The following is a 16,287-nucleotide window of genomic DNA, read 5'->3' as shown; positions in this document are numbered from 1 at the left end:
CTATCGGTGCCGTTAGCCCTCGCCGGGTCGGGCGGCCTGGGGTCTGGGTCGGGCGAGCTCGAGGATAATGAGCTCGCCTAATGCGACCCGGACATCTCCCAGGGGATGCTCGTCCTGGTAGAGCTTTTAATTCAAAACCCCCCATCCGCTGGGTCGGAGGTTGGTGGCCGGGAGGAGGATGGCCCCCTGGCTGCGCCTCTGGTGCCGGTCGTACTGGAGGAGCTGGGAATTGTTCTCTCCCCGGTTTCTCCGGTCGTTCCGGCGTCTGAGGCGGAGGGGAGCTCTGAACCGCCGCCGTCTTCTGGCCCAGCACCCCTAGAGGAGCCCAGGGAGAAATCCTCTGCCGCCGATCCTGGGGGTGGGATCTGGGCGGAGGCGGGGCTGGCTGGCGCGGCCGAGCCGTTTGCTTCGCACTGCGCGGCAGACGGGTCGGCCGCTGGTGACGACCCCCTGGAGGAGGATGGGGACTCGGTGATGGGCACGGAGGACGATTCGGACTCCAGCGCCGACGAGGCGATGGATGACCTCGTGCCCCTTGCCGAGTCTCCCCTCATTCCCGTAAGGGAACTCCGGGATTTTATGGCCATGTGCCTGGGTCAGCACAATAAGGTCCGGCTGGCCCTCGACAGGTGGTCGGAGCTGGCGCTGCTCATCGTATCCGTCCGCGCCGCCGTTAAGATCATGGGCGCGGATGAGGGTATGAACCCGCTCGAGCTGCGTCAGCTCACAACGTTTCTCACTGGGCTGCTGAGGAAGTGGTGGCTGACCAGCGGCTGCGCTTCCTCCCCCCGTTAGGTGTAGGTAGAGGTTGCACTATCCTTCTGACATGAAGATAACCATAGCCAGCCTCAACATCAACGGCAGCAGGGAGGCGCGCCGCAGATTCAATAACTTCTCGGTCCTTCGGGACGGGAAGTGTGCGGTGTGCTTCCTGCAAGAAACCCACACCGTTCCGGGAGACGAAGCCACGTGGCTCCTGGAGTGGCAAGGAGGGGTCAGCATGAGTCACCTCACCAACAATTCCAGCGGGGTGGCTATCTTGCTGGCCCCGCATTTTCAGCCGGAGATCTTGGGGGTCAAGGAGCACGTGCCGGGCCGCTTGCTCCAGGTCACTGTTCGCCTGGGGGGTGTGCCGCTCCATCTAGTGAACGTGTACGCCCCTCAGACCAGTGCGCAGCAAGTGCGCTTCTTCGAAGAAGTGTCCGCTTTTTTGGGCTCCATCGACGTGGGCGAGTGCGTCATCCTCGGGGGGGATTTTAACTGCACCCTCGAGGCGAGGGACCGTTCGGGTCCCCCGCGAAGCCTGGCGGCGATGGAGAAGTTGAGGGACCTGGTTGGGTCCTTCGACTTGGTGGATGTCTGGCGAAATCTCCATCCCGACTCCAGCGCCTTCACTAGCGTGAGGTCTGGGGGAGGAAGGTCCAGAATCGACCGCCTTTACATTTCCCGGGCGTACGTCTCCTGCGTTCCGGCGGCTTCCATGCGGCCGGTGCCGTGCACGGACCACCACCTGGTATGGGCGGAGCTCGCTCCACTGCGTGCGCGGGGGGGGGTCCGCGTACTGGCATTTTAACAACCTGCTGCTGGAAGACGCACGGTTCCGGGATTCGTTTCGTCGATTCTGGGCCGACTGGAGAAGGAAGCAGGGGGGCTTCCCCTCCTTGAGGCTACGGTGGGATGTGGGCAAAGCTCACATCCATCTCTTCTGTCAGGAGTATGCGAAGGGGTCGACCAAGAGGCGGGAGGCCCGGGTCGGGCGGTTGGAGAAGGAGGTGCTCGACCTGGAGTCCCGTCTCGGTCAGGTCGTCGAGGACCCGGCCCTACGGAAGGTGTACGAAGAGAAGAAGGGCGTGCTGAAGGACCTGCAGCTCGTCGGGTCCCGAGGCGCGTACGTGAGGTCGCGGATCCAGCTCCTGCGGGACCTGGACCGCGGCTCCCCCTTCTTCTACTCGCTGGAAAAAAGACGGGGGGTCCGTAAGCAGCTCTTGGGGCTGCTGGCCGACGACAGATCTCTGGTCTCGGATCTGGAGGGAATCAGCGCGGAGACCCGCGCCTACTACGGGGCTCTTTTCTCTCCGGATCCGTCCAGCGAGGATGCACGCAGAGTTTTGTGGGAGGACCTGCCGAAGGTCAGCCCGGAGGGCGCCGAAAACTGGACGCTCCGCTAAGCCTGGCGGAGCTGACCGGCGCCCTCCGCCAGCTCACTAGGGGAAAGTCCCCGGGGTTGGACGGGCTGACCGTGGAGTTCCACAGGACGTTCTGGGATGTCTTGGGGGGCGACTACGCGCGGGTCCTGGGGGAAAGTTTGGCGACCGGGGAGATGCCCCTCTCTTGGCGCAGGGCGGTCATTGTCCTGCTGCCTAAGAAGGGCGATCTCTGCCTCCTTAAGAACTGGCGCCCGGTCTCCCTCCTCAGCACGGACTATAAAATCTTTGCCAGGGCCATGTCTGCTCGCCTTGGCACCGTGCTGGCCCACATAGTCATAGAGTCATAGTCATAGAGTAATACAGCACGGATAGAGGCCCTTCGGCCCATCGTGTCCGTGCCGGCCATCAAGCCCTGTCTAATCTAATCCCATATTCCAGCATTTGGTCCGTAGCCTTGTATGCTATGGCATTTCAAGTGCTCATCCAAATGCTTCTTAAATGTTGTGAGGGTTTCTGCCTCCACAACCCTTTCAGGCAGTGAGTTCCAGACTCCAACCACCCTCTGGGTGAAAAAGTTCTTTCTCAAATCCCTTCTAAACCTCCCGCCCTTTACCTTGAATCTATGCCCCCTAGTTATTGACCCCTCTACTAAGGGAAAAAGCTCCTCAGCATCCATCCTATCTATGCCCCTCATAATTTTGTACACCTCAATCATGTCCCCCCTCAGCCTCCTCTGCTCCAAGGAAAACAAACCCAATCTGCCCAGTCTCTCTTCATATCTGAAGCGCTCCAGCCCTGGTAACATCCTGGTGAACCTCCTCTGCACCCTCTCTAACGCGATCACATCCTTCCTGTAGTGTGGCGACCAGAACTGCATACAGTATTCCAGCTGTGGCCTAACCAGTGTTTTATACAGCTCCATCATAACCTCCTTGCTCTTATATTCAATGCCTCGGCTAATGAAGGCAAGTATCCCATATGCCGTTTTTACCACCTTATCCACCTGTTCCGTCGCCTTCAGGGATCTGTGTACTTGCACACCCAGATCCCTCTGACCCTCCGTCTTGCCTAGGGTCTTTCCATTCATTGTGTATTCCCTTGCCTTGTTAGTCCCCCCAAAGTGCATCACCTCGCACTTTTCCGGGTTAAATTCCATTTGCCACTGTTCCGCCCATCTGACCAACCCATCTATATCGTCCTGCAGACTGAGGCTACCCTCCTCGCTATTTACCACCCTACCAATTTTTGTATCATCCGCGAACTTACTGATCATACCTTTTACATTCATATCCAAGTCATTAATGTAGACCACAAACAGCAAGGGACCCAGCACCGATCCCTGTGGTACCCCACTGGCCACAGGCTTCCAGTCACAAAAACAACCTTCGACCATCACCCTCTGCCTTCTGCCACTAAGCCAGTTTTGTATCCAATGTGCCAAGGCACCCTGGATTCCATGGGCTCTTACCTTCTTGACCAGTCTCCTGTGCGGGACTTTATCGAAGGCCTTACTGAAATCCATGTATACCACATCCACTGTGTTACCCTCATCCACACGCCTAGTCACCCCCTCAAAAAATTCAATCAAATTAGTCAGACATGATCTTCCCTTGACAAAGCCATGTTGACTATCCCTGACTAATCCTTGCCTCTCCAAGTGGAGACAAATTTTGTCCCTCAGAATTTTTTCCAATAATTTTCCTACCACTGATGTTAGGCTCACTGGCCTGTAGTTCCCCGGTTTTTCCCTACTACCCTTCTTGAATAATGGTACTACATTAGCGGTTCTCCAGAGAGGTCCTGAATATATGTGTTAGAGCCCCCGCAATCTCTTCCTTTGCCTCACACAGCAGCCTGGGATACATTTCATCCAGGCCTGGGGATTTATCCATTTTTAGGCCAGCTAAAACTGCCAATACCTCCTCCCTCTCGATGTTAATATGTTCGAGCATATCACAGTCCCCCCGCCCTATTTCTATGTCTACATCGTCCTTCTCCATAGTGAAAACAGATGCAAAAAATTCATTTAGAACCCCTCCTACATGTTCCGGCTCCACACACAGATTGCCACTTTTGTCCCTAATGGGCCCTATTTTTTCCCTAGTTATCCTCTTACCCTTAATATACTTATAAAACATCTTAGGATTTTCCTTTATTTTGCTCGCCAGTGTTATTTCATGGCCCCTCCTTGATCTCCTAATTTCTTTTTTAAGTATTCCCCTGCACTTTTTGTACTTGATCCACCCTGACCAGTCCTACACGGTCCCGGGATGGACCATCCATGATAACATCCATCTGGTCCGGGACCTGGTCCACCACTCCCAGAGGGCTGGTCTGTCGGTCGCCTTCCTCTCCCTGGATCAGGAGAAGGCGTTCGACAGGGTGGATCACGAGTATCTCTTCGGGACTCTGCGCGCATTCGGGTTCGGGACGCATTTCGTCGCCCGGATCCGACTTTTGTACGCTGCCGCAGAGTGTCTGATTAAAGTTAATGGGTCCTTGACGGCGCCCCTTCGCTTCGGGAGGGGGGTGCGTCAGGGATGCCCCATGTCCGGTCAGTTATACGCCGTTTGCGTGGAGCCATTCCTGCGCCTCTTGCGGAAGAGGTTGACGGGACTGGCTCTGCAAGGGCCAGGCGTGGAGGTGGTCCTCTCGGCTTACGCCGATGACATGCTCCTCACGGTCACGGATCCCGCTGACTTGCGGAGGATGCGGGAATGCCAGCAGATTTACTCGGACGCATCCTCCGCCAAGATCAACTGGGAGAAATGTTCCGGACACCTGGTGGGTCAGTGGCGGGTGGACTCCCTGCCAGAGGAGTTCAGGCCTTTCGCCTGGAGCACCACGCACCTCCTCTATTTGGGAGTCTACCTTAGCCCTGCCGAGGACGCCTGGCCGGCGAACTGGCAAGAGCTGGAGGCCAAAGTCACCGCTCGCCTAGGACGCTGGACAGGACTGCTCCGAGTGTTGTCCTACAGGGGTCGAGTGCTGGTCATAAACCAGCTGGTGGCCGCCACGTTGTGGTACCGGTTGGTCACTTTGATCCCTCCCCCTGCGTTTCTCGCCAAGATACAGAAGAAGCTCATCGACTTCTTCTGGGACAAAAGGAAGCACTGGGTCTCTGCCGCAGTTCTGTGTCTCCCGCTTAGGGAGGGCGGTCAGGCGCTGGTGTGCCTTCGCACCCAGGCTGCGACTTTCCATCTTCAGACGCTGCAGAGATACCAGTACGTCGAGAATCCTCCGAGATGGTGTGCGCTGGCGACGTTTTTCTTCCGTCAGCTGCACGGCCTCAATTACGACACGCAGCTCCTGTTCGCGAAAGTGGGCGGCAGGTGTGTCAGCCTGCGGGAGCTGCCTGTCTTCTACCAGGAACTGCTATGGGTTTGGAACTACGTCGCTTCCAGGCGGAGCTCTCCCCCGTCAGGAGCGGCGGCTCTCCTTCGGGAGCAGCTGCTCAGGAATCCACACCTCCACGAACGCGGGTTCGGGCGGCTGGCGGAGGGCAGGGCTGTGCTTGGCAAGGTGACCAGAGTCGGGGACCTGCTCGATGGCGGAGGAGCGGGCTGGATGGCGCCGGAGGAGCTTGCGCGGCGCCTGTCCTGGGACAACGTCCGGCTCGCGGTCGAAGCCATCGAATCGGTGAAAGCGGCACTGGGCCCCAACTCCACTAAGTGTATCGAGGCGGCTCAAGCACGTGGGGCGATCCCGTCCGAGCTTACCCCCATTCGGACGGAATTCCTCATCAGCGCCCGGCCCCGAAACTCCCCTCGGGAACCGGCGCCTCACAACTTGAGCCGTCTCGAGGAAATACCCTCCGTGCCTTTTCATTCCGCGCGGAGGGGTTTCCTGTACGGGCTGCTCCTGCACACTCTCCACTTTGCCATCTTCGTCTACCGTCCGGACACGCCTTGGCGTGGCATCTTGCCGACTGGCGGTGGCGGAGGTCCCCAATGGAGGGCTCTCTACGCGGGAGTCCTCCCTTGTTCCATCGGGGACTTGGCCTGGAGGGTGTTGCACGGAGCGGACCCGTGCAATAAGGTTTTAAGTAGGTTCACGGACTCCCAGGCCGCCTGCATTTTTTGCGGCCTGGAGGAGTCCGTGTTTCACGTTTATATGGATTGTGAGAGGTTGCAGCCCCTCTTTCACTACTTGAAGGGGCTGCTCCTCGATTTTTGGTTGCACTTCAGTCCCACGCTCTTGATCTACGGTCACCTGGTGCAGAGGGGAGCGGACAGGTTGGAGGACCTCCTTGTGGGCCTGCTCCTGGGCCTGGCTAAAAGAGCCATCAATTGGTCCAGGCAGCGGGCGGTCGAGGGGGTCGTCCAGCCAGATTGCCTGCCTCTCTTCCGCGGCCATGTTCGCGCCCGGGTGGCCCTGGAGATGGAGCACGCGGTGTCCGCCGGTGCGCTTGAGTATTTCCGCGACCGGTGGGCGCCGCGGGGACTGGAGTGCATCATCAACATGGAAAACCAAATTTAATTTGATTTGTAAAGCTTTAGTTGAACTTTTGTTTATTTACAGTTGAATTGGTTTTTTTGGGTCCAAATAAAAGAGTACCCTCTGTTCAGTAAATACCTGTTATTATTGTTCACCTGCAGTCCGTGTATTATTTATACTCGGACACTACACCTTACCCTGGAGAAAAAGCGGGGAAGCCTGACATCGGTAGTGGGGAAAATGCTACAGTCTATTATAAAAGATGTAGTAGCAGAGCACTTGGAAAGCAGTGACAGGATCGGACAAAGTCAACATGGATTTACAAAAGGTAAATCATGTTTGACTAATCTACTGGAATTTTTTGAGGGTGTAACTGGTAAAATAGATAAGGGAGAACCAGTGGATGTGGTGTATTTGGACTTTCAGAAGGCTTTCGACAAGGTCCCACATAAGAGATTAGCATGCAAAATTAAGGCACATGGGATTGGGGGCAAGGTATTGACTTGGATAGAGAACTGGTTGGCGGACAGAAAGCAAAGAGTTGGAATAAACGGGTCATTTTCCGAGTGGCAGGCAGTGGCTAGTGAGGTACCGCAAGGATCAGTGCTGGGACCCCAGCTGTTCACAATATATATTAATGATCTGGACGAGGGAATTGGATGTAATATCTCCAAATTTGCAGATGACACAAAGCTGGGTGCGAGGGTAAGCTGTGAGGAGGATGTCGTGAAACTTCAGTACGATCTGGAGAGGTTGGGTGATTGGGCAGAAACATGGCAAATGCACTATAATGTGGATAAATGGGAGGTTATCCACTTTGGTGGCAAAAACAGGAAGGCAGACTATTATTTGAACGGCAATAGATTAGGAGAAGGAGAAGTGCAAAGAGTCCTGGGTGTTCTTGTGCACCAGTCGCTGAAGGTAAGCATGCAGGTGCAGCAGGCGGTTACGGAGGCAAATGGTATGTTGGCCTTCGTAGCAAGAGGGTTCGAGTACAGGAACAAGGATGTCTTGCTACAGTTGTACAGGGCCTTGGTGAGACCGCACGTTGAGTATTGTATGCAGTTTTGGTTGCCTTACCTGAGGAAGGATGATCTTGCCATGGAAGGAGTGCTGATACCTGGGATGGCAGGAATGACGTATGAGGAGAGATTGTGTCGATTGGGCTTATTCTCACTGGAGTTTAGAAGATTGAGAGGGGATCTCATCGAAACATATAAAATTCTGTCAGGCCTGGACAGACTAGATGCAGGAAGGATGTTTCTGATGGCCGGGGAGTCCAGAACCAGGGGTCATAGTCTAAGGATAAGGGGTAAGCCATTTAGGACTGAAATGAGGAGGAATTTCTTCACCCAGCGAGTGGTGAACCTGTGGAATTCTCTGCAACAGAGGGCGGTGGAGGCCAGTTCATTAAATATATTCAAGTAAGAGTTGGATATTTTTCTTAAGGCTAAAGAGATCAAGGGATATGGGGAGAAGGCAGGGACAGGATACTGAATTCGGATGATCAGCCATGATCTCATTGAATGGCGGAGCAGGCTTGATGGGCCGAATGGCCTACTCCTGCTCCAACCTTCTATGTTTCTAACACACCCTTCGGGATTCTCGTTCTTGGCTGCAGAGGGCGCTATCTATCCCCCTTAATTATAGAGACATAGAAATACAGAAGATAGGAGCAGGAGTAGACCATTCGGCCCCTCGAGTCTGCTCCGCCATTCAATGAGATCATGGCTGATCATCCAAATTCAGTACCCTGTTCCTGCCTTCTCTCCATATCCCTTGATCCCTTTAGCCTTAAGAAATATATCCAACTTCTTCTTGAATATATTTAATGATTTGGCCTCTACTGCCTTCTTTGGTAGAGAATTCCACAGGTTCACCACCCTCTGGGTGAAGAAATTCCTCCTCATCTCTGTCCTAAATGGCTTATGTAGTGTATGTACCTTTAAGAGGAGAACTACTTTTACAGCTCCTGTATACTGCTGTACCGGCAGTGACCACACCTGTATATAAACCCTGTGTAGGGATCTGTACTGTTAGTTTTTAGACTACCCTCATCCAGTAAACACCTGTTGATTGTTAATCTGCAGTCTCCGTCTATTTATTGAAGAACACCATACATTAAGATTCACGGGTATAACAGCTTACCCCTTATCCTTAGACTGTGACCCCTGGTTCTGGACTCCCCGACCATCGGGAACATCCTTCCAGCATCTAGTCTGTCTGGTCCTGTTAGAATTTTATAAGTTTCGATGAGAACCCCTCTCATTCTTCTAAACTCCAGCGAGTACAAGCCCAATCAACCCAATCTCTCCTCATACGTCATTCCTGCCATCCCAGCTATCAGCCTGGTGAATCTTCGCTGCAATCCTTCCATGGCAAGAACATCCTTCCTCAGATAAGGAGAGCAAAACGGCACACAATACTCAAGATGTGGTCTCACCAAGGCCCTGTACAACTGCAGCAAGACATCCTTGTTCCTGTACTCAAACCCTCTCGCTACGAAGGCCGACATACCATTTGCCTTCTTAACCGCCTGCTGCACCTGCAAGCTTACTTTCAGCGACTGGTGCACAAGGACGCCCAGGTCTCGCTGCACTTCCCCTTCTCCTAATCTATTGCCATTCAGATAATAATCTGCCTTCCTGTTTTTGACATCAAAGTGGATAACCTCGCATTTATTCATGTTATATTGCATCTGCCATGCTTCTGCCCAATCACCCAACCGGCCGAAATCATACTGGAGTTTCTCGGCATCCTCCTCACAGCACACATGCCCACCCAGCTTTGTGTCGTCTGCAAACTTGGAGATACTAAATCTAGTTCCCTCATCCAGATCATTAATATATATTGTGAACAGCTGGGGTCCAAGGACTGATCCCTGCGTTAAACCATTAGTAACTGCCTGCCACTCGGGAAAAGACCTGTTTATTCCAACTCTTTGCTTTCTGTCTGCCAACCAGTTCTCTATCCAAGTCAATACCTTGCCTCCAATCCCATGTGCATTAATTTTACATGCTCATCTCTTATGCGGGACCTTATTGAAAACCTTTTGAAAATCCAAATATACCACATCCACTGGTTCTCCCTTATCTATTTTACCAGTTACATCCTCAAAAAATTCCAGTAGATTAGTCAAGCATGATTTACCTTTTGTAAATCCATGTTGACTTTGTCCAATCCGGTCATTGTTTTCCAAGTGCTCTGCTATTACATCTTTTATAATGGACTCTAGCATTTTCCCCACTACCGATGTCAGGCTTACCGGTCTGTAACTCCCCGTTTTCTCTCTACCACCCTGTTTGAACAGTGGGGTAACATTAGCTACCCGCCAATCCATGGGTACTCTTCCAGAGTCTATCGAATTTTGGAAGATGACCAGCAATGCATCTACTATTTCTAGACCCACTTCCTTAAGTACCCTAGGATGTAGATTATCAGGCCCTGGGGATTTATCGGCCCTCAATCCCATCAATTTCCCTAACACCATTTCCCTACAAATACTGATTTCTATCAGTTCCTACCTTTCATTAGACCCTATGTTCCCGACATGTTTGGGAGATTATATGTGTCCTCCTTTGTGAAGACAGAACCAAAGTATGTATTTAATTGGTCTGCCATTTCTTTGTTCCCCATTATAAATTCCCCATTATAAATTCCCCTGATTCTGACTGCAAGGGACCTACGCTTGACTTCACCATTCTTTTTCTCTTCACATATCTATAAAAGCTTTTACAGTCAGTTTTTATGTTCCCTGATAGCTTACTCTCATACTCTATTTTCCCCCTCTTAATTAATCCCTTTGTCCTCCTTTGTTGAATCCTAAACTGCTCCCAATCCTCAGGTTTACTGCTTTTTCTGGCCAATTTATATGTCCTCTCCTTGGATCTTATGTTATCCCTAATTTCCCTTGTTAGCCACGGTTGAGTCAACTTTTTTGTTTTATTTTTTATGCCAAACTGGGATGAACAAATTCTGTAGTTCATCCACGCGATCTTTGAATGTTTGCATTGCCCATCTACCATCAACCCTTTGAGTGACATTCCCCAATCAATCCTGCGCAACTCGCACCTCATACCATCGTAGTCTCCTGTATTTAAATTCAGTACCCTAGTCTCTGAGTCAACTATTTCACTCTCCATCTTAATGAAGAATTCTATCATATTATGATCGCTTTGACCCAAGGGGCCTCGTACAACAAGATTGCTAATTAATCCTTTCTCATTACATAATACCCAGTCTAAGATGGCCTGATCTCTAGTTGGTTCCTCGACATATTGGTCCAGGAAACCATCCCGTATACACTCCAGGAATTCCTCCTCCACAGTATTGTTAATAATTTGGTTAGCCCAATCTATATGTTAATTAAAGTCACCCATGGTAACTGCTGTGCCCTTATTGCACGCTTCTCTAATTTCCCGTTTAATGCCATCCCCGACCTCCACGTTACTGTTTTGAGGTGTATATACCACTCCCACTAACGTTTTCTGCCCCTTGGTATTTCTCAGTTCTACCCATACAGATTCCACATCATCAGAGCTAATATCCTTCCTTTCGATTGAGTTAATCCCCTCTTTAACCAGCAATGCTACCCCACCTCCTTTTCCTTTTTGCCTATCTTTCCTGAATATTGAAAACCCCTGGATGTTGAGTTCCCAGCCTTGGCCACCCTGGAGCTTTGGTGTGACCAACTGATTAAACGTGCTATTCACGACGCCCTCAGCATCACGAATGGTCCAGTATGTGTCCAATCGCTGCTCCAGCGCCGCAATGCGGTCTGTCAGTAGCTGCAGCTGGACACACTTCCTGCAAACATGGTTGTCAGGGACACAGGAAGTGTCCCTGAGTTCCCACATAGCGCAGGAGGAGCATACCATGGCACCGGGCTGTCCTGCCATGACTTATCCTTTAATTAATTCAAATTAAATTAAACAAATCAATCCCACCAATTTCACTACAGTTAAATGATATATTTAAGGGCCCTGGTTTACAAACAGTCCCCGCTACACCACAGAAACCTTAGAAAGTATAAACCACAGGGTTAAAGTTTAAAAAGAGAGAAATACTCACCAACCAATCACTTACCTGCTTTCTGGTGATGTCACACTTCGACTACTTTTTACTTCTCTCCCTTTGAGATTGGTAAGCCTACCCACGCCTCGGGCTCACCTTTTATACTGGCGCCGCCGCTGAGATTCCCGTCGCTGCCGCTCTGAGGCCTACCCACGCCTCGGGCTCACCTTTTATACTGCCACCGCTGCTGAGATTCTCGCCGCTGCCGCTCTGAGGCCTACCCGTGCCTCGGGCTCACCTTTTATACTGCCGCCACTGCCGAGATTCCTGCCGCTGCTGCTCTGAGGCCTACCTGCGCCTCAGGCTCACCTTTTATACTGCCGCCGCCACTGAGATTCCTGCCGCTGCCTCTCTGAGGCGTACCCGCGCCTCGGGCTCACCTTTTATACTGCCGCCACCGCCGAGATTCCTGCTGCTGCCGCTACCATGACCACATTTCTATTCTGCTCTTCCCCCCCACCCCTTGGCCAGCCTTCTGAGTCATGGTGCCTTGGTCTGCATTGTGGCTGCCCTCGCTGCAGTCTTTCTCCTCATCCTCACAGGTAGCGAGTACATCGTACCAGTTGGACAGAACCAGTGTCTGCGGGACCTCCTTCTCAACCTCTCCTAAATCCCCACTACCTGGCTCCCTAGCAGTCACACTCTCCCTTTCCTGAGCCTGTGCTTTCCTCTGGGGTGTGACTGTATTCTGGATAAAACTGTCCAGAAATTCCGCCCCCTCCCTTATGTGTCGGAGTGTCTCCAACTCGCACTCCAGCTCAATGACTCTGAGCCAGAGTGACTGAAGGCAGGAACATTTCCTGCCAATGTGGGAATCCGGGACAGTCTCGCTGTCCACAAACTCCCACATATTACAGTCCTGACACATAGCTTGCCCTGCCATCTCTCGACTTTTTTTATTTATTTATTTAATTAATTAGTTAAAGTTTTTAATCAAACAATTCTTTATAGTTATATTAATTAATTCGTTTATCTAGTTAAGTTATTATTTACTAACATAATAGTTAAAGTTCCCCAGCTCTTAGTTTAAAGCAAAAACACTAATACTCACCAAAAAACGCTGTTATACGCACCTGTTCTATGATTCTATGATTTGGAGCTGATTCCCTGGGAGTGTGTCAATACTTGTTGGGGATTCCGTGGGAATGAGTCGTGATTTGTCGGGGATTCCATGGAGTGTGGAGTATTTGCAAGGAATTGCAAGGAAGTCCAAAGATGTGCGGGTTAGGTTGATTGGCTATGATAAATTGACCCTTAGTGTTGGGGGGATTAAATACATGGGGTTACGGGGATAGGGTGGGATATGTGTTGGTGTAGGGGTTACGGGGATCGGGTGGGATATGTGTCGGTGCAGGCTCGATGGGCCGAAATGGCCTCTATCTGCACTGTGGGGTTTCTGTGATTCTGTGAATTCCCTGGGTGTGCGTTAGTGTTTGTATATGATTCCCTGAGAATGTATCAATATTTACAGGGGATTCGCTGGGAGTGAGTAAGTATTTGTAGTGTATTCCCTGTGAGTGCGTCAGTATTTACAGGGGATTCCTGGGATTGTGTCAGTATTTATAAGGTGTCACCTAGGTGTGTGTCAGCATTTACAGGGGATTCCCTTGGTGAGTGTCAGCATTTACAAGGGATTCCCTTTGTGTGTGTCACTATATGTAGGGCATTCCCTGGAGTGTGTGAGTATTTGCAGGAAATTCCCTAGGAGTAAGTCAGTATTTACTGAGAGTACCTGAGAGTGTATGGATATTTGCAGGTTGTCCTTGGGAGTGTTTTGGAATTTGCAGGAAATTCCTTGGGAGTACATCATTATTTACAGGCATTCAATTGGGAGTATGTCAGTGTTTGAAGGGAATTCCCTGGGATTATGTCAGTATTTGAAGGGGATTCCTTTGGAAGTGTGTCAGTATTTGAAGGGGATTCCCTGGAAGTATGTCAGTATTTGAAGGGGATTCCCTGGGAGTATGTCAGTATTTGAAGGGGATTCTCTGGGACTATGTCAGTATTTGAAGGTGATTCCTTTGGGAGTGTGTCAGTATTTGCAGGGATGCCTGTGCTGTGTGTTAGTATTTCTTAAATAAATTCCCTGTTTGTGATCGCAGCCATGACCTGATTGAGTGTATAATTTGATTTCCTGCTGAAGATGAGGGAAATAAAATACAACAAACATTTTAAGTTCCAGTAAGCCTGAATACAGCATCAAGGGTTCTCTGTTTGATCGCTGGGTCTTAATTACATTTAGCTAGATAATGTTTAGGCAAAGCCACACTTTGGTTTGTTGGAGATGCAAGATCTGCTTACAACAACAACAATTGCTTGCATTTATACAGCGCCTTTAATGTAGCAAAATGCCCCAAAGCACGTCACAGGAGCATTCTCAAACAAAATTTGATATTGCACCACATAAGGAGACATTAGGATAGGTGACCAAAAGGTACCAAGTGGTAGGTTTTAAGGAGGGCCTTCAAGGAGAAGAGAGAGGTAGAGAGGCACTAGAGAGGCAGAGAGGTTTAGGAGGGAATTCGAGAGCTTAAGGCCTGTTATGTTCATTAATAAATAGACATTCTTATTATGAACACAGCTAGCTTTTGCTAGTTACTTTATTGAGCACATGTGGACCGGTACAGTATCTGTAGAGGCTTCCATCTTGACTGCTGCCTTGTGGGTAGCCTAGTGCCTCATGGGTAATGTAGTCTTAATATCATACAGCTGGGTAGTGTAGTCTTATACATACAGCTATATACAGCTCTACGGCTCCACCTAGTGTCCACTATAGAATGACATGTTATTGATCGTTACATCCCCCTTTCTTTGAGGTTTAACAAAATCAATTTCAATCAACTTTCAAGAAAACAATAAAGATAATATCAGTAACACTTTTGTTAGTGCTCTATAAACATAAACATTTTCAAAACAGTCAACACATTTTCAAAGCTTTACATTGTACTCAAAGATTAAGTCTATCAGGCTCTTTTACTTCACGTGTGGATCTTCTCAACACGGGTAAGTCTGATGTGTCTTCATGAGATTGTTCTGGCGGTGAATGACAAGATGCAGTTGCGGCATTGTCATCAATCTGCTCTTGTATAGATTGAGGTCTCCTTGCGATCTTTGCTTGGAGAGGGTTTCAGTGTTTCCTTCACTCTTCATGCCATAACTCTCAATGTAGTCAATGCACTCTCGAAAAACTGCTGGCAGCTGGATCCCATCATACAGCATAGTCCTCTCAGCAGCCTCGGCTAATGGAACACCAAAGATTGGCCTGAGGGAAGAAGGAGTATCCACCGGAACTGCTTCCTGCTCTGGTGCAGGCTTCTTCTTTTTCTTTTTCTCTTTCCACTGCTTAACAACATCTGCTGCAGTTATATCTTTGGACTTTTTCTCCTTGTGTTTTTCTTCTTTGTGCTTTTCTTCCTTTGGCTTCTCTTTGACCTTAAAGTCTTTTTCTTTCTTCTTGGAAAAACTAGGCTTTTTGAAGACATGGATACCCTTTGGCCTTTTCATCCTTGATGGGCTCTCTGCTCATCACCTGAGTCATCTGGTCTGCTTATGGCACAGTTTATATGGTAGACTCTCTTGACCAGTTCTAAGTCTTCACAAGCTTTGTCACCTAGTATCGAATCAAGTCTTTCAGCCACAACAGAAAACATGAGATGATGCACTTTGTCTTTGACTGTCACTTTAAGTCTGCATACACCTAAGCTATCTATTTTCTGTCCATTATAGCTCTTCAGTAGTACTGACTTTTTCTGTATTTTGGGCTTTTCTTTCATATTTTTTATGTCACTCATACTGATTAAGTTTGCTTTTGCCCCAGTGTCCAGTTTCAATGTAACTAATGCTCCATTTACCTGCAGTGGGATCATCCATTTGTCCACTTTTACTGCATTGACTTTATGTTCAGCATTGTCCATTTCTGAGGGCTGCACATTTTCTGTATCTTTTTTGATATCGTCACATGACACCATTCCTACAAAAAATGTCTCACTTAAATCAGTGTCCTCAATCACATTAACTTGTTGCCCTTTCGTTGTTTTTACTTTTGAAAAGCATTGTTTGGCAAAGTGATTCTTTCCATTACACTTTGTGCACATTTTTCCAAATGCTGGGCATTGTCTTAACTGGTGTTTGTAACCACAGCGTTTACAATTAAAAATTTCATCCTCCGATTGCTTTTCATTTCTGTTCTGCCCACGTTTCTTCCCCTTGTAGGACACAGCACCGACAGCAGCATATTCACTCATTACAATTGCATCATTATTGATTTCACTGAAAGTCTTTGCGTGCTTTCGAGCTAGTTCGCTGGCTTGGCATATTTTCACTGCATTTTCCAAATTTAGTTCGGTTTCTCTCAACAGACGTTCCCTGACTTATTTATCATGAATACCAAACACAATCTGGTCACGAATCATGGATAATTTCAGCTCAGAGAAATTACATGTCTGTGCTTTCAGTTTCAGATCAGTTATAAAGCTAACAAAAGTCTCATTTTGTTGCTGTGTCCGAGAATGGAAGATGTATCTTTCATACGTCTCATTCTTTTTGGGAGAGCAATGTGCATCAAATTTTTTTAGCACATCTTCTAATTTTTCTCTGTTCTCCGCTGGATTAAATACAAATGTATTAAATA

Source organism: Somniosus microcephalus, chromosome 3 (assembly GCF_052327205.1).
Source record: "Somniosus microcephalus isolate GS21.2 chromosome 3, FLI_Smic_1.0, whole genome shotgun sequence".
Classification (NCBI taxonomy): Eukaryota; Metazoa; Chordata; class Chondrichthyes; order Squaliformes; family Somniosidae; genus Somniosus; species Somniosus microcephalus.
This window is presented reverse-complemented; position numbering follows the sequence as displayed.